Here is a 20,435-nt window from a genome sequence, read left to right as displayed (position 1 = left end):
GGGGGGGGGGGGGAGGAGGGGAGATTACAGGCTGTTTCAAGAAAGGAAAACAGATTTAAAACCCCCTAGTTTTTTAAAAAAGCACACTTTAAAAAAATCTCACGCCTAACACAAGTTAAAGTATATAATGCAGAACCTAACCAAAACTCACTAATGATGACATTAATCTGTTCACTGATTTCAATGGGTGTTGACTCAATGTTTTTAATGGCAATTAATGATTTCACAAGAATATACATTCCATAGAATTGGTTTTAATACCCACCCCTCACCAGTAACATGATCCTCAGCAACACAGTCCTTCGCCCCATATACACTGAAGGGATCTCTGTAAGCTCAGTTATTCGTATGGAGGGGAGGGGAGGAGAGATTTGGGCTTGTGACCATTCCCGGGCATAGCATGGTCCCCAGATAGCCTTCCAAAAATTTAACATGTACACTTATTTCCTTTGGCGTTTAATAAGGAGACTTAAAGCAGCTTTTGACTGCAGACATAGTGCCATACATTTAGGCTACCAGGCTGTTTAGTATGCAAGAGGTTGTGTGTGGGAAGTCCTGTGGGGCCAGAACTGTACACCACCAACACCTCCATTAGGCATCCCCAAATTCTCTTAGATGCAAAGATTTAAGAGAAATGTTTTTGAGTTGCAAGCATAGGGGGCAGAATGTAGTGAAAAATGAAGAATGGTCGGTTCTTCCAGATCAGCTAATTTTCACTGGATTGAATAGAAACACAACTTAATTCTCCATTAACTTTTTTTCCTCTCTCTGCAACTGTCAGAAATTACTTCAGTCGCGTTGAAACTGACTTGGCAATGGAGGAAGAGCAAAATGATAAAGGAAAACAGCAAACACTCCATATACATACCTGAAAATAAGATGGAATTTCTATTCTCCATGTTAATGGAAAAGACAGGAAAAACCATGTAAGAGTCAAAACAAGAAATATGTGCACATACAAGCTAGTTGCCAGGGTCAGGAAAGATAAAATGAAAGCAAAGCCCTTTCATTACCTGACTGGAACCCACAGCAGGAGGCTGGGAATTTCTCTGTACTTCTGGAGATCATGCCACAAGGAAATGTGAAAGGAATTTGTTGAGCACAGTGACCCTAAAATGAGTGAGAAAGTAGAAAGTTAGTGTTCTCCCTTTTTAAATTTTAAGTCAGAAAGTAGCAGAAAGGGTTAGATGAATATGACAAAGAGTGGGGAAATCTTCTGTTCATGTACACCTTCATGATCAGAAAAGATAAAAAAAATTACTCATAACAGGAAACATTTATGATTCACTTATCCTATTACTGAATAGCCTTAAAGTCTGGACAAATTAATTCCAGGGGTAAGAATGGAAACTCTGCAGTAGTGAGTCCAGTGCAGAAGAAGAAAGCAAGCAAAGGTTATCTGACTAGGCAGAGCTTATTGTTCTCTGCTATATGCTGTCCTATTCTGCAGAGGTACAATAATGACTTTTTTCTCCCTTGGCTCACTTCCCTTCAACCTGAAGGGATGATGTTTATGATACTCTTAGCAGAATTTAAAAAAAAAAAAAAAAAGTATTTTTTTAGACTGACGTTCAAGTTAATTTCCAATGTTTATTTTATTTTTTTAAATAATTGCATTTTCAAAACTAAAAAATGTTTTAAAAGTTCACTTTAAAGATATCAAAGTGGAACACTGAAAGTTGTGAAGATTTTGCTTTTTTTTTATATATATATTTCCTCAAATTTGGAGTATCCACATATCATTTAGATAAATCCATACTTGTGGTTTCAACACACAATATATTTCACCTATTTTTTGTGGAGAAAAAGAAAAAAAAAAAAACCAACAAAACCAAGAAAAAAGAGAAAGCTATTAGCTGCAATAAGATTTGTTCAGGAAGTAAAATCACATCTGGCTTGAGTTCTCCATTAGGCTAGAAAAAAAGCAAAATGTGTTTGTACTGACTGATGTTGAGATATTGATGGGTATGGGAAAGGGTAGGGGTAACCATAAGAGGTTCAGGATCCCTTAGTTCTGCTACCCAGTCACCAGCAAATGTACTCACTGTTGGCCTGGGGACCAGCTAATGTGTAACACAAGTGACAGTTTAAAGTAACACCACAATCATGGATAAAAGCAAGTTAACTGTGAGTAGGTCAATACATGCTGTATCCAGAAATCCACTGAATAAAAAAATTAGATCGCCTTTAATTTGCAGCTGCTGGCTTGTAGAAACTCTACTTAGAGCTGAACGGTAAAGCTTTATAGGTAATGGAGTTGATTATGGTCCAGTACTTATCTCTCTCACACAGAGCTGTTTGGAGTTTAATGTTTGCAAAGAGCTTTGAGACAGTAGCAAGAAAAGTATTATTTTGTTGTGTAGAGGTAAAGGCTTTTTGGCTGCTTGGGAAACTAGAAGTGATCATTTCCTGACAGTACAGTGAAGTTCATTTAAAGAAATAACATGAGAGAAACTACTCCCCACGCAGCAATTCAAAATATTTTAAAGAAGTCTAGAAAATTGCTTTCAGGTGGTGGCATAGTGAAGTAAAAAGGCAGATTTTAAATCTCTTTTTCAAGAATAAATTTCTTTAAATTGTCAGGTTTTTATTTTCTTTTACTATCCCTAGTCATCTTGTGACACTGAGGACTTTACTTAATTTTAATTAGCTTTAGGTTTTCACAAAATAAGCATAAAATTATCTAGCTTTAGTCAATACTCCACATGGAGATCAGCAGGTGACAAGTGACAAAGTTTTTAAGACTGTATTTTTGCCAAAGTTTGTAAAGATTGCATTTTTGACAACTCTGAAGAAAACAAAAAGAATTCCTCAACAAATTTATTTCAGAAAAAACCCAGCTATACATAAAATAGCTTTTTGACGTAAAAACCCATACCATTTAGTATCCATAATATTCATCACTTGTGAAAACAACTACAGTGATGGACTGACTATAAAAGGTAGTTTTTCTTTTAGCAAATACTACAGAGTATGCCTTTCCCATGTATCTTTACTGCAATATGCACAATAAGGAAACATGTAAATGTAATATTGGTGGGAGTGAACATGATATGTTTAATAGATTGTTCACCAAGTATTATGAACTCTGAAGGGAATGTGTAAATTTTATGTTTTTTTCATTCCTTTTTCCCTCTCCAACATCTCTAATGCACAGTTTTCACAGAATTGAATAACTAGAGAAACAGTTCTAAAATTCAAGTATAGCTGAACGAGGATCTCCAAAATTGCATATGGGAAGAATGTCACTATTTAAGCCTGAATCTGCATCCTTCCCTTGTGTTCAGTAACTCCCACAAAGTGAAAAAATGTGTATAAGTATCACTAAAACAGATTTTACATGGTATAGGAATTGACTTTTGTAAATACAAGCAAAAACATGGAGTAAAAAAAAAGCAAGAGAGAATAGGGTGATAATCTTTAATGTTAATCAAATCTCAGGTAGACTAACTTGCAGAATTTAGGATAAGTGTATGTAAGCTAAAGGTCACTCATCTTCATCAATTTTATGCTGGATATCTGATCCTGAAGATCAAAATATCAGACCTAAGAGAATGTTCTTCGGACATAATTATTAAAAGAAAAACACTTGAAATTATGATATGTTATTAAAGTGGGCAAATAAATAAACTCTACATACACAGTTAATTTCAACATTAGACTACCTAAGAATTTCAGAAGGTACAGCTTTATCCTCCAAAATAAAATGTCATCTGAAAAAGTATGCAGAGAGATTACCTATCTGTAATCTCTGACACAGCATGGGGATCTACAGAGAAGATCAAATTTTATTTTTTAAAATAAATGTTAATCAACAATCAATTTCATTTTCAAGAATAACAAAAATCAAGTTTCGACAAAAAAAATCTCGTACTCTGATTTTATGACAAAATAAGGAGAACAATAGTAATTCGTTGCTTATCAACTTTACTTTCCACTTACTTTTCTGGTCAGCTTTTTCACCTTATATTCAGCACTCAACACTGTGACTGTCTTGTGTCTAAGCTAGCATCCTTTTTTCTCTTACCCTTCCAACATCTAGCAGTTCCATTTAAAGCAAGTGTCACATTGCAGTACCATATATAGAAACGTGAGTTAGTGCTCAAAGGCTCAGCTTAAGGCAGCTTGCTGAACTGGAAGCAAAATGATTACGAGTTACGGCATTCTGCCCAGGGAGCACTATTAGCACTGTTATAACAGACTCTAGCTCAAGCATTGCTGTGTTGTCCTGCACCTTAAATTCATACCCCATCTCTCCTAAAGTACATGCAAAAACTGCATTGACCATGTACATTTACAGCATAATATCCTGATAGTGTTTTTAATCCTAAAGCAGATAACACTTATTTTTACATGACATGTCAAACAGGAACAGTCATAAAATATCAAATTAAAATATATGTTAAAGTTTCCTGTTAAGTGTAATAATCACCTTTATAATTTACACATAGTAAAACACAAGGGTAAATAAATACACAAGCTTCTTCCTTTTGTTTGTTTATCCTGTAATTATACTTTCCGTATTTGATGGCATTGCATTCATATTGCTTATCGTATATCTGTAATGGATCTCACACAACTCTTCAAAAACTTCCTCTGAGAATTAATTTTCCTCAAAATAATAAAAATTATGACTAGGGATTTTTCCTTCCCTAGGCAGAAAGAACTTCATAATTTTATGGAATTTTTCATTTTTTTCCTCTACTCCTCTCAAATTCCTGAAAAAATAAATCTAACACAACTTAAGTGGCAGTAAGAGAATTATGCCAGACTTTAAAGATGTCCTGATGGCCTATCTGTTGGTATTGGTTTTCTGTCTCTTGAGTGCTCTAGAGTGTGTAATCTGTTCTGATAGGCAGATGGATGTGCGAGTTTGATGTACTGACACAGTACTAGTAACCCCATTAGACCCAAAGATTAATGACGTATTGTGTTTTGTGCATGCCCACCTCATCCATCATGTACCTGGTAATCAGGGAGAGAGAAAAGCACAGATCTTTTATGTAATCAGTCAATAGCTTTGTTAATCTCATTGCCAGTAATAATAGTCTTACTGGCAGAAAGGATTCTGTTCACAAGCATCCTACATTTTCTAATGGTGTTCCTTCACATTGTTCCTAGCTAGAACCTACAGAAATGTATATTTTGGTCTATTATTTCAAGCATTTGCTTTTGCCTTGAAGGGCTATTTTGTTCTATAAAAAACACTTCAAAACTTCACAGAACAGCAAATGACATGAACTGTGACATAAAAGTCAAGAGCAAACTATTGGAAAGTTTTAATCTGGATCTCAAGTGAAGCTACCAGAAAGTCAGTAAACTTAATGGGCAGGCTTCATTTCTAATAGTAACATAATTTCAGAAGTTCTGAGATAAAATTTATTCCATTACAAGCTCTTTATATGAGGTCCAATGAAACACTGCTATCTTCACCAACATCTTCACATATATCTTAGTGAGGGGAGAGGAAGAGGGTAAACGTCACGTAAAAGGAATGAGCTGTAATGGGCAATGCATACAGGCAATCAGCTTCTGTAGTGGTTAAGAGGCATACAAATGTCACTTTGCAATTTAGTAGATAAGCAATCACCAAATATAGTTAGGCGATATTAAGCCTTTGGAGCCAACAGCACAAACAGCAAACATTTACGTGTTGGTGAAATAAAATCCTGCTCCCACAGAAAGCAGGGTGAAAATTGCTGTTGACTTCATCAGGGCAGCAATTCCATTTACAGATGTTAGCACCAGAGAGAAACATTTATGATCACTTGGTTTCAAGCTCGTAAAGACATGGCATAAAATTTCTTTGAATGAGTCCTGCATCCTGCCTAATGGCAATGCACTTGAATGACATGACGTCTCATAGAAAGACAGCGTTCTTAGATTTAAAGAATTCAAGAGCTGGGTAAACTGTCGTGTACCTCAAGATCTCTTCCAATACTAGACCAGCATGAAAAACATGCACACATTTTCATTTTAAGTTTGTCTCATTTTATCTAGTTTATCTGTTAAATCAAAGTGCTGTCTGGCATAAGAGGTCTTCTCTCCTTGCATATATCTATAAGCTGTGATCAAATCACTTCTTAACCTTCTCTTTGCTAAGTTAAGCTCTCTGCATCTCTGTTTTCTAGGTCTCACAGAGCTCTATAAGTTTCACAATGGCAGATGGCTTTAGTTAAGCCTTTGGAGTATGACAATTATTTATTATGAAGAGCTGTCATTTGTTATGGTTCAGTGACACTGTAGAAGCAGATATGGGTATCCATCTGGGGAGTATTTGGAGGGGTGCTGGCATTACTGTTGGGGAGATTTTGTTTGGCAAAGGTCAGAAGCTCAGCGGGATTTTCCAGTGGTTTCTAAACTCTTGGTTTAATCAGATGCCAAACCATGTTACCAGTATGTTTGCTTGCCAAGGCTTAGTCCCAGCAGATGTCCTGTAGAGCACCTTCCCACCGGGTTCACATAAGCCTGCTGTGCCTTGGTGTTGTGCACACACAGGATGCTATCATGGAGCACAGGTCTCAGAAGTGAGCTGTGTGTACATAACATACAGTTTTTTATTTCTTTGTCCACTCAGTAGAGGGGTGAAAGATGATTCTGAATATTTGTTTTCTGTTCAGAAGCCTTATCTTCTTATTCATGTTTTAAAAATAATATATTCATGAAGGAAGAAAGCAATTGTGTGAAAGAGAATACAGTAAGAAGGAATCCAGCTGGCTTTTAGTTAATTTTAATAACACCTTGTTTAAAGAAATAGACTATTTTTACAAAATTTGTGTGAAAGGGAGAAAAGATTCTTTTCAGCTTTTAATTAAACAACTGTGCAGGACCGGCACAAGGTTCATCATCTTGTTTGTGCTTTCTTGTGCACTGAGATGTATTATAATTTTAATAAAGTTGTATCAATAAAGTTTCATGATTGACACATTTACCTTACTCTTATATTGTATCTTCTAGCCACCTTATCACTATTATATAAAATCAAAGGCTTATTTAAGTAGAAACTGAGAGGGAGGGAGAGTTAGTTTTTTTTCTAGTGCTAAAAATCAAAATAGCTTGCCTTTTTGGCTAAACATAATCAGAAAAAATATAATGAATTCACATACCAGAAACCATACTGACAAATGGTTGGAAAAATTTCTCCTTTCAGTATCTTTTCATATCTTATTTTGGATCTTGTTTATTCCTACAACCTATAATAACCACCTTGATTCTTGTTTGCTATGATTCTTGTTTGCTGTCTCAAGCACTTTACTCAAACTTACATCAACACTTATTCTATTCCCCTCAATATTTTTTTGTTATAACTAAACAAAACAAAAAAAAAATTCCAGTAAACAACACAAGCATAATTTTACAAAAATGCATGTTATTTTCCCTTTAAAACAACAAGAAGCCCAAATAATAGGCAACAAAACAAATGTCTGTGTTAACAATACTGCATGTGCATCAAGCTAACTTCTTTGGCATTTGTTTGAAGGCCTTTTTGGCTTACATTTATGCACAGCTATAGCACCTTAATAGGTCAGCAAGATAGTAATTAGCACTTGTGTATTCCTTTTCAAAAGACTCCATGTCTCTCATATTTGCCAGCATCTCTGCTGAGGGTAGTGTTAGACTAGGACTTCAGTTCTCACAGGTTGGCTGTCTTTTAATCATGCGGGTGCAAGATAAACAAAATCTTGTCTCACCTCACTGTTATGCGATGACTGACTTCAATGGAGCTGCCTCAATTTATAACGCTCTAATACCTGGCTGTATAAAAAAACCTGCTGCTCTGTCTCACTAATAGCTCCACTGAAGTCAAGCACTGCATGTCTGCAGAGAAAGACATCCGCTGTATGTCTATAACTGCCTGTTTTTTCATTTCATTGTGCTAGGTGTTCTGGGTTTTGAATCAAATAATTTAATTCCTTCTTGATTAATAAAGCTCTGAATGCTACGTGGGCTTGGGCCAGGTGGCTGGAATACAAAGCGTTCAGTACAATTCCAGGAGATTCCAGTTGAAATACTTTGCAGAACTTGCTAAGATTTTTCTATTTTCAGCCAAAATCTTCAAGAATTCCAGCCACACCTGGCTTTACATTTTTCAAGTAGGCAGTTTGGATTCATCACATGAAGACTCAAAAAAAAAAAAAAAAAAAAAAAAAAAAAAAAAGAAAAAAGAGAGATACCATGAGTTTCTTTCCTTGCAATAATTCCTGAAAATTGGAAGTGGCTCATTCTCCCTCTTTGCCCTTGCAATATTCCAAGAACATGATGCTATTTATTATTATTTTAATTCTTTTAGAAAATCTCCTGTTTCCTGTTTGCTTCTGAGACAGCAGCACTTTTATATGGGTAGTGCCACACTAAATGACATTTGAGCAGTTCCTACTGTGATTGTCTACAAGGCATTAAGAATTTCAAATAGGATTTGGCTGATCAAGAAGCTTGCCTTTGGTTTGACACAAAGATATCTCTAAGCTAATTTCTACAAGTGTGCCCTTATGTGAGTAGTCTGATTTCCACTGAATTATGCCAGCACCCAGAGTTAAGTCTCTGTGAAAAATGCTCTGCTGTGTTGGAATAAAGTAGTCATTAAGCTACTCAAAGAAGAGAAGCCAAAGAGGCAGTGCTAATGTTAGCCTTTTCTCTAGGAGAGTCCGGAGGGGTTTTGCATCCCCTTCTACCATTCTTGTTACCTGCTGTTGCTCTCATATGAGGCACAAGCATAGGGCAGATGTCCCCAGTGGTGAGGCCAGAGGAGGGTTGTCCATGCCACCATAGAAACCAGTGACAGGAATCCTAATGGCTCTTTAACTTGTTAGGTCCAGCTCAGGAAAGGGGGAAATAACAACTTTATCATCCCAGGGCTTCCCAGGAGAACTGTGACAGCTAGAATCACTAGTACCTCTGCTCCCCATTCCTGCCAGCAGGTAGTAATTTTCTGTGAAATTGGCAATATCCAAAGTTCAGTCAAATGCAAAGTAAACAAACTGAAACAACAGAGATAAATATTTGCTTCCTAATCCCTTTGAGCGACAGGAAACTTCAGTAACACTTGTAATGGATTAAAAAACAATTCAGGCTACTAGAACTCCTTCCCGAAATAAGCAAAAAAATCCTAGCCTCTTAAACTTTATGGCTCATCCCAGGTGAGCTCTGACGAGATAAAGGGGCATTTCTTGTGACTCTTTATAATCTTATGACAATAGTGCATCTGTTAACTGTGCACTGACTTTGTTAGCTGCCCCCTGATGCTGCAAACAAGTCAGAAGGAAGCGCTGCAAAGGAGAAGATAGAAGCAGACTGCTCCTTCGTCACGGGTTTGTTACAGTGGAACTATCTCTGGCAGAAGTACAAGAAGATCTGATAAGAAGGTAGAAAACTGAATAAGCTTTTAATTTATTATTGCATGGTCACACTCCTATGGTCCACAGTTTTACTCTGAAGGAAGAGATTTCTCACAATGAGTTTCACGCTTCACTATTTTCTCACAGAAATAGGAGATTCACCCTCCAGGTCTCTTCCACATTCTGCTTATAGCAGCAGACCAGGGCTTTTGGGTTTGTAAATGACTTTCACACAACAATAAATTTTGATTTTACATGTGATCACTCTCACACACACATTTTTTCTGGGTATAGAAAGGGAGGGCAGGTTTTCATGCATTTCAGCCAAGGAAAGAGGGGATAGCTCATCTATGAGGTGATGAGAAGGTAAGATTTCTGATTCTGTTTCATCATGGCATGCAAAGACCACCATGACAATGTAGTCTGTAGTGCATGGCTTCTTCATACTGCCTGTGGCAAAAGCTTGTTAAGTCTGAATGATTCAGGCTGCATGTTGCAGCTAATATATATGTATGCAGTAACAGCTGGCAAGTTACTGAAACTAAAACTGCTGACTGCTTATTAAAGTATTTTTCATTGATTTTGTTTAAACCATAAAGAGCTGCTTTTGATTATCTGGCAAATCTACATTCTAGTACTTTAACTTTCCAATACAAGTTTGTAACTCTCAGCGCTATGCAGTTTAAATGAACTTGGGATTTATTAGAGAGAAAAAAAATCTGTTGGAAAGGAAAAGATGAAATATCCCATTGCTACTGGCTTTTCCTAGTACCATCATTTTATATTCTGGCTTCATGCAAGGTTGAATTCTCATCCAGATAAATAGAGTTGCCCTTCTGAAATTTGCGGATGAATCTATCCCATGTATCCCTTTATCGTTCATAATGGAGTTGTAGGAGTGACATCTTTGTCCTCCAACAAACAAGCAGAGTTTAGTCCACAATTTTGTTCGAGGAATTCTCTAACACTGAAAACAGAGCATTGCATTCTTAGGTTGGCGCCTTGCAAAAGGAGCATCTTAAGCTATTGTGCTTTTTTGTCTCAAGAATATCTAAAAGATATTGGATCATCCTTTTTCTGTACACTATTTTCTTTAAAATACTCACATATTTTTTGTGTCCTCTACAAATATGTTGTTTCTGAGAGGAAAGTAGTGTGTTGCAACCAAAATTGGCTTTCAGGGTTTTTTTCTCCATAAAAAAGAGAAAGCCCAAGTTAAGAAAACACAGCCAAAACTGAAGTCAAATACTTCCTGACCAGACTTGTTAAAAAATTCCCCAATTTCTTTTCAATATGAACTTGAGGTTATAGAACATACAGGTTCTAACTGTGTTAAAAATCAGCCATTTTCTTTCACAAAGTTGCTTAAGGCATTGGATTAAAAGGAATGCATCATTCTCCAGCAGAAAAATTGAGCTGAAAGGGTAGTAAAATCAGTTAGCTGTAGGTCCACCCCTCAAATTAGATTTGTTCTGTGTCTACAGTTTTAAGCTTTTGCACAGTTTTTCCAGTCATGGTTAAATGTCTTTGGATTTGCTTTTAATTCCCCCTCCCCATTAATCTTTGTTAATAATGGATCTACCTTCCTTCAGTGCTCTCCCTAGACCCTGGCAACAGGGAGACACATCTGGTGGTCAAAGAGCAAAGTGTTGTGACTATTGACCTCGTAGGACTGCAGAGGTTTGCAGAAAGGAAATAGCCTGTTTGCTCTGAACTCTGAAACGGCAAAAAGAACCAATGACTATTTTGGGCAAGGAACTGAACACCAGTGAATTTTCATCTGCTGTCACCTGTTTGACAAGGTGACTCAGGCTGAAGAGCATACTTTGGGAAGATGAATTTGCTGTTTTGCTAAGAAATTTTGAACTGTCACCCTTGGGCACTGCATAAACTTACACAAATGGTTTCCAGACACTACCCTTAGAGCATGATATCCATCACACTAATAGAACATATAAGCCAGCTTTAATTCAGCCAGGCACAAAACCTTTTTGGATAAGAAAATAAAACCTTCTTCACCACAGAATTTAACTGTGGGGCATATAAAGCATTTTAAAGCCAAAGTATGTATACTACACAAGAAAAGTTTGTGCACGTCCTGAAAGTGTTTTATTGCACTGAGTGATGTATTTATTTGGCTTGTATGGAAAAAAAGATCTCAAGTAACTATATAAAGGTGGTCTAGCTTTCCGTAATGGTATTTCAAACTAAGCCAGTCTTCATTGTTTCTGCTTAAACACCTCAGATTTGAAAATTAGTCATAAATGTATACACATTCCCATGTATGGCTGCAAAACAAAGTACATGCATAATGATTAATGTATGACTGAATTAAAAAAAAATTTAAAAAGTAACTATTTGGCATGAAAGATATTCAGAAAAAATATGCTACACAAAATAATATCTTGAGTAAGACTTGCTTTTGTCCTTCAGGAACACATGGAGTAGCAACAGGAAATAAGACGAAAAACGGTGTGTTTTGTGTTCTGCATGAACCTGAAGAAAAGGTAGAACGAGCCTACCAATCCTCCCTTGATTTTTCCAGCCCATTAAGTACCAGTTACAGCACAGAGTCACTGATAACTGTGATGATTCAAATTAGGTGACAGACAGCAGCGATACTGCTGAATGGTTTTCACAGTGCCTTCAGGTAAAAAGCCTTTGTGTCTCAAAATAAAGGCAGCTGCATTAAGTGGCATCTAAACGTGTTACATTCCTCACTGCACTCGCATCTGTTGCCTGCGCTGCCAAGCCTTGCTGCTGGAGTGCTGCATGGATCATGGAATGCTCTCAGGCATGGGTTGTTGTTGTACTTGATGACTTCTCAAACTTATTTGCAAACTTTCTCTTGTCTTGGAACCTGTTTGAACCTTATGGTGCCTCTTGTCTGGCAGTCTGGAGACTTGCACAGCACTGCTCCTTTCATGGAAACATGGTGAGATTGGAATCATGCAACCAAGAGGTGAGAAAACCAAGAGGGAAAATTCTAATTTATTTCCCCCACCCTTCTTAAGATTTCTGTCTATATAGGTCACACCCTTACTTCAGGATGCATTCACACACACGTTGGAAGGCAGATCATTGCACAAGGTCTTTCTGAAGAGGCTTTACAAACCTAGGTTCTTTATTGATATTGATATTCTAATTTCTGATCGCTTTTAGACATACTACCTTGGTCATAATCTAGTAGTGGCTGGAATTACACTTCTTTAACACCACTTAATGAAAAAAATAAGAGTCAGTATTCATCATTCTTTAGTAGTTCTAAAAAAGGAGGAAAAGAGAACAGATCCTTTATGCGCTGATGTAAACCTGGCATGGCTATTTCCTGGTGAGTAATTGCTCCTGATTTATAGACATGTGCAAATTATCAGAATCTTTCTTCTGTTAGAGAGAACTCTTGTTTCCTAAACAGAAACAACAGTACTCATATTTTAAAATAATAAATTACTACCTACTACTTTCTCTGAAAAGAAAAAAAAAATTATACCTGCCATAATTTAATACGATGTATTTTTTTCCTGAGTTTGAATTTGTTCCCCACTATCATACTTTTTTACCCCTTTCTTTCTTTTCAGGATGGTAAGTTTTTATCCTTGTGTCTCTTAGAAATAAGTGGATACAGCATATGTTCCTTAAATAGAGTATCTGAATTATTCCTACATGACCTGTGTTGGAACTCTCTAGATTGTGCAGCTTTTTTTCTGGAAACTCACCAAGGTCAAGGGAAGACAGGAATTATTTCAAGCCTGGTACAGTTCTTTGGAGATAAATATAATTTGAGGGATTTAGATTTTTGCTCATCAACATGAACTTTTCACTTAAGGCTCTGTTTTGATGATGTTTTCTCACTCTGCTCTCCCTTTCTTGTAAACAAAAAAGTTGGGTTTTTTTGTTTTGTTTTTTTGTTTTTTTAAGGGAGACAAAAACATTATTAAAATGAAGCAGGAGAAAACACAGCAAACGAGATGTAGGGTCCAGGAATCTTTTAAAGACTTGTCTCATATATTTATTTGTGCTTGACCATTCTTAAGGTTTGAAAGGACTATCCAACAGAAAGGATCCTGGGTGACACATTCGAAGTCTACTAGCCAGTGTAGATATTGAATTGCTACAGAACTAGCTCTTAGGAATCTTAGCTTTACTAAAGGTCAGTGGCATACAAGGGTGTAAGTCAAATCTAAACCAGACCTTTAGGCAATCAAGTTATTTGGTGTCTAGGAAAGCTTTACCTATTTCTGAGAGACTGAAAAAGGAAAAATAAAATGAGCATAACTGGTTTTGGCTCCTCTTACTGTCCCATTTCTCAGTGTGATATTTGTACCTATTAAATCATCCTTTTTTCAAGGGGAAAGAAGCACAGAGAGATAGTTAATGATAAAGAACAAAGTCCTGATCAATTTCTGCTGAAAATAAACTGCAACCACCATGGTGAAGCAATGCAATAACACAGCAGCTGTCCTATTTTTCAGTCCATGACACCCCTGAAGCATATACTCACAAGGCAGGGCATCAGCTTTCCCAGTAATATTCCTGAGTCAAGCAGGCAAACATTCCAATTTAAACCCGTTACACCTGAAATCCTTTTTGCTTAACACTTGTTCACCCGCCTTTTAGCTAAAGGGCTATCAATTCCTGTAATAAGTCATGAGGAACTTCCTACAGTTTGAACACAGTTTTTCTTTGGCCTGAATAGAAAACTCCCTTAGATATCTGCTTCAGCACTGCAGGAGGATTACAGTGTGCAGATGACCACACCATATGTGATTAAACTCAGGTATAGAGAACTATGGTCAAGAACTCCAGAACAAGCTCTGAGGCCACTGATTTGTATCAGCAGGTCATCACACCTTCCTCCCATGGACTAATTAACTACAGGCAAGAATAACTGCTGCTACCAGAACCATGGATTGCAGCTTTCCCTTCAGATGCTTATCTGTGGAAGTAGTTGTCCTATGTTAGGCCTATGAAGAAGTACTACGAGGCTGAAAAAAAACAGGTGTTTTTACTCTTTATCCCAGCCAGCTCCTGGACATTTTTAGGATTTTTTCCAGTTGAATTTGTCTGTTGATAGAATGGATACTCTGCTCAAGCATGCAAGTTAGCTGAAAAGGCTCAGCCCTCATTTACTTTTGTTAGGAAGATTGTTAGGCAAACTGGGTCTAAATAGTTGGTGTGTGCATCTTCTGGTGTCAGGGGAGTGGAGATGTGGCCTTGCCAATCAGCACTGCCCCTGCAAAAGCAGTCTGGAATTCTGGAGGTCTGGCTGACATGTCCATGCGAATCTCACCAAACCGAGCAAGCATATACATTCATTAGTCTCTGGCTGAAAAGAGTACACAACTCTCCAAGAACATTTTTACAGAAGGAGGTTTTTGCTTCTATGAACTAGGAAGGAAGGCATCACAGAGGGTAAGCATATGTCTATATCTACCTATTACTTTCACTATTCACACTGCATGATATATACCCCAAACGCTTTTCTGTCTCCCTGTTTAGTGGTGAAACCTAGCAACAGCCATGGTAACTAGGGTGCCAACTTTCTAGAGATTTTCCTATTTTGATTAGTTTACTTATGGAGCTAATCTATTCATCCTTTCTCTACTCCTTTCAGGAACAGTAGACTCCATTTAAAAAATCTTACTGAATTTCCTCAAAGAACAGATTTATTTTCAGACATCACTTGTTCAATAAAATGGAGAGTCTTTGTGGCTATATGCAGAGGATATAGTGTTGCAGAGAAGTTGAGTTGACTACTCTATAGTTAAGCACTTTTTATTGGAACTCAGTGTGGACACAGTTTCTCATCTTAATGTATATGAAGACCATGCAGTTGAGATAACCGACTTTTGGGGATAAGCTTTATGAATAACTGCATATTGGAAAAAAATCCTACTGTACTCTTTCAGGAGTTCATGATGCACCGACACCATGAGTATGGGCAATTTATTTCTCCAAGGTATGAAACAATTCTTCTAATCCTGTTTAAGATTATTACTATTTACCACAAAACTGTTTTCACTTAACCAGGAATGTTGGTTGCTTTTTTATCTTTTAACTCCTATATAACAAATTAATTAAAGCTTAAATTATGTTCTAGATTTGCTGATTATGAAACACAGAAATGAAGTAATTTTCTGTGAATAATTAGACTTTTCTTCATATTTTCAAGCAATTCTAATACTTCTCGCTTTCCTACTTGTAGACTTGTAGAACAAGATCTAAGCCCAGCTCTCAGTGTGGCTTTGGTTGTGCTCCAAGGTATGTTCTCCTTCTACAAATTCTGAGGTTTCAAAATCAATGAAAAGGAAATATCCTGCAATCTATCCTGTACTTCTCTTTCAGTAATGCAGAATAGTTACATTTTTTTATACAACTGTTTTCGTTTATCCACTGTCGTGTCTCGCTTACTGTTCTGTATTTTACAACTGCTGAAAGCATAATTAAACAGATTAACTGAAATTTTCTGCTAGAAGAAATATTTTTAGTTGCCATTTTAAATCAAGCTAATGCAGTGAGGAAAGAATACCATTAAAATTAATGTCTATGCCGTACTGGAGATAAATCTCCATATATAGCTGAAGAAATTTTGGAAAGACCAGCAGTTGTGATATGATGGAATTCCATTGCTTATTTCCACCAGCTTCATCACTTTGTAGCCCAGTGTAGAGAATGGCATAGACTACTGGTTTGGACTACATTTCTGCATAGTTGAGCGAGAAATCATTCTGAATTGCATTTAACCTGGACTTTACAACACGCAAACCCCCAAATTACTTCTATAACGATATTTCTTGTATCATTTACCATCAATTTCCTTTCCTGTCAGGCAGCTTTTTTTTCTCTGTACTACTCATTTTAAACCCAGTACTGTAGGTGTTGGACTGGAAGCTGACATTCAGAAGACCTATTCTTTGTTTTGCTGTTAACTCACTTGTGTGACCTTTGGTGTGTTCATAAATCTACCTTTGTTTCAGTTTACTTGTCTCTAAAATTGCTGTGATAAATATATGTTGTGTTTTCTTAAGCTGAATTTCAAGATATATTGATCCAATAATCAATAATTTACCAACTAATAATAAATCCTAATATTCAGTCACTGAAATAAATCAGCTGGATTGCTCAGTACACTCCTTGGTACTGTTAGATGGACATACCTTTGCTTAAATTCCATGCAAGGGCCAGAAGTATCTGAAGAGATGTTTTCAAGTTAGCACTAAACCCAATATATGTGGACCTCATGAAATCATGAGTTAAAATCTTAATGACTTCAAATAAACCCTTTATACTTTCAAGTGCCAATCAGGATATATTAATTTGCAAATACGGTCTAATTGTTTAACCTTATTCCAAACCTTTGGGACCCAATTACCCTACTGCTTGTAGGAGTGAAAACTAATTAGCATTTTTTAAAAATAAGATTAGGCAATTCTTGTAATTTATGTCAGGAATTTAATTTTTTTAACAGATCTTCAGCTGGCACAGTTTTACTGAACCAACAGCATGCTGCTTCACACACACTATCTTGAGGTGTTCGCCAGTTATTTTTCCTGATAACACCTTTTGATAGGGGGTTGTTTTAGTATTACTGATACAATTTTCAAAATAATAAGCCCATTCAGCTTCCACAGATTGTAATGGAATTCACCAATTTATGTTGATACAATCTAGTGTCTGATTACTGCATGCTACTGCACTGTGTACCTGAGCTAGTGCTAGCCAAATCAGTTTGAGCATGGGAAGATATCTAATCACCAGCAGTCAGACTTTTTTACAGTCCATACCAAGTAACTGGAAAGCCCAAAGGAATTATTCCCCATGAAATTTCATGTTTTCTCAGCATGACTATTTCTGGTACTTCTACTCTGTTCTGCCTCTCTCCAAAATAAACCATAGTAGTTAGGAAAGGCACAGAGTAGAGCGTTATAATGCAGTTACAATTAATGACTTTATTCTCCACCTCCTTCTCTTGAGATGAGCTAAACATTGAACTGTCACAAGACTCAGACATGCCTTGCCCTTGGGAAACTGCACAATCATTGACATTGCTCCTGGCACAGTGTTCCAAATAACACATTAAGCCTAATCTCAGTCCATTTTTCAGTTTGCTTATGAAGCTTCCTGAAACTCCAAAGGCTCACAGAAAACCAACCTCATGTCACCTCTTCACTTTGACAGAAAATCAGCTGTAGCTGTGACATTCCTTACAGTTGTCTGTCTAAGGTTTTTTGCCAAGACCAAGTAATAGGGACTGTAAAGCCACTTTGGCTGCTCCAGTATTGGAGAAGAGGTTTTCCTCTTCTTTGCACTAGCCCTTTGGTATTACTGTGCTCCTGCTGTAATCCTCCACATAATGGGCTGCTTTTTCTTGAGCATCTCTTACTGTGCCCAGGAGGACTCTGCAAGCAGAATATATCTCATGTAATGGGCCAGAAAAAGTGTTTATTTTTTCATACATGCAGTTACCAAGCTAAGCATTAATATCCTCATCATGCCTAACAAATCCATATCAGCTAGGCGGTTATCGGTCAGGTGGGAAAGTATTAACCTCCATTGCTTCTTGGAAGAGCCTGGGCTGCTTTTTTGTAATTGTCTACCTTTTTCTCAGGTTTATGTCATTAGTTTCCCCTTTGAGTCCCTGACTTAGTGGTCACTAGCATCTCAGCAATTTCACCTCTGTATAGTCACATATCTTACATGGTTTTAACTTATGTACTTTCACAGTTCAACAACTCTCTTTTTAGTAAACCAGAACCGAAGTCGCAGACGTATTACACAAAGCTAGACCTTGGGTCACGTGTGGCTGAACCACTGAGCTATTGTTAGCAGTGCATTCCTCCCATCTCCACCCCATTTCTTTTGCTCTTTCTCCATAGGTCGCATTTTCTAACCTCTGGTCATTCAAGTTACTGCTTTACCAGAGCTGAGTAAAGGAGTAGGATGACATCCCAGGCATTCAGCACTGCATTCCTGCTTACTTAAACACAAGAGTGACAACTGTTTTTCACAGCAAATACCTGGTATTGTTACCATGTGCTGAAATTTGGGATATAACCACATTTCTGAAAAGCTGCTCCTGAATTAGTCTTCTGCATACTGTAGTACACACAATTCTTCCTACCTAAACATAGACTTTACAGGTGTGTATATATATTAATGAATTTCATTCTGTTTTTCCAGACTATTTTTCTATTTTTTGCAAGATTCTTTCAAATTCTTGTCCTGCTCTCCAAAGTTTTTGGAGCCCTTCATTTGTGCTCCATGCAAACTACATACACTTTCTCAGTACTCCGTCATTTCTAATGACAATATGAGTAGTTTCATTCATACTTGATACATCCTTCCAGTTTGGTGTAACATTGATCCTTATACTTCAGGTATAGTTATGTAGAGATATTTTCACACTCCTTAGAGAAGCTCCATGCAAGACATGCTTTGTAAATATGTTTTGGAAAGTATTGTTTGGCACGGTATCAAAAACCTTAATACAATCAACATGTATGTGATTCAATCTGTTCCTGCTTTATGCAACACCCCTGCAAACATTTCATAGATAATAGATTGATTTGACATGATTTGGTATACACAGCTATATCCTGACCACTGTGCCATTTCTCTATTATTTTCCAAATTCTTCTGAGTAGATTAATTGATTGTTTCAGAATTTTCCCAGAAGGTGAAGTTAAGCTTATTTGTCTAAAATTCCTTATATCTTAATTTCTTCTTAAGAATAAGCACTGTATTTGCCTTTTCCAGTCTTCCAATATCACACCTTTATACAGAATTTAAAAATTCTCTGATTGCTTCAGCCAGTTATCTAACTATCCTACAGTGCTTTCACAAATGCCAAAACCTGCCCTACATAACACTCTCTGCATAAAAATCCTTTATTCATAGCACCCACTCCCTCATTCTAGAACATATGCCCTGAATACATATTCACTCTTTATTTCAAGCCAAGTATTAGCAGTCCCAGTAAAGCTTCTAATTAAATCAGGGTTTTCTCATCCTGGGAAATGTACAATAAGGAAAAAAAAAACAACCTAACTGTGGCAGTTAATACATTGAATATAGCTAGTAAGAAGTTACTTCTATGGATTTTTTTTGTTATTTCCTATGCATTCATAAGGTTATTTCTTTAAATTCAGATTTTGATCCAAAACTAACTAAAACCACCGATGAACATCAGTGTACTTGGTATCTACATTCTTACATAATGCTTTATCACCAGTTAAAGACAAAACAAGACCAAACTTGTAAGCAAGTGTGTTGTGATGTGTGAATTTTCAGACTCTCAGTGCTGGATAGCTATAAAACATGGCCAAAAACCATTTTGCAGATAGGAAAACAGAATTGGACTTTGGGTAGTAGGAATTTAGATAAGTTTGTTTCCTTCTTCCCTAAAGTCCTTCTAAAAAAGGTCACAGTGATAAAAATAGAGCTGCCTTCTTTTACAGGGATTTTGCTTGAGAGCTCAATTTATTCAGAAATCAAGACAGATTGATGCTGTTCCCTGGGAATGCAGATAGGCATATTCTAGACAATAAACCAGGAGCCCTTATCTGCTGAATTTTGTCTTTTCAATGTAGCTATCCTATGCTAATTTTAGGTCTGCATCCTCTATATCCTGCCATGTTTTGTTTTTCCTCCCATTCAGCTCTGATTTCCCATTACGGCATGTCCTTTTAGCACATATTTTGTACTTATGACGCATCTGTTCTCATTTTGCTCCTGCAAGTGCCTAAACGATAGCTAAATGCATCTGTAAGGACAAGTGCTGAACAGGTGCAAAACAAGACCACAAGTAATGAAAGGAGAGGAAGAAATCAGAGAATAATTTTTGCTGTGTCAGGGTTTGCCTAATATATGTATAGCCATTACACAGGCAATACAAATGTCTCATTTTTACAGTTCTTAATCTTCTTTAAAAAAGGATCTTTCTGAAGTTAATTTAGTGTAAGAAAATTTGTTAGAAGACACTCCTCTATTGCTGATTTGACAGAGAATTCATTGTATAGTTTAAGGAATTTATAGGGGATCCAGCTCTTCTGTGTTAGTAAGAGAGGAAATGCAAATATATTATTTAAGCCCAAATATAAA

Source organism: Athene cunicularia (genome assembly GCF_003259725.1).
Source record: "Athene cunicularia isolate RWA chromosome 2 unlocalized genomic scaffold, athCun1 chr2_part1, whole genome shotgun sequence".
Classification (NCBI taxonomy): Eukaryota; Metazoa; Chordata; class Aves; order Strigiformes; family Strigidae; genus Athene; species Athene cunicularia.
Note: the sequence above shows the minus strand (reverse complement) of the source record.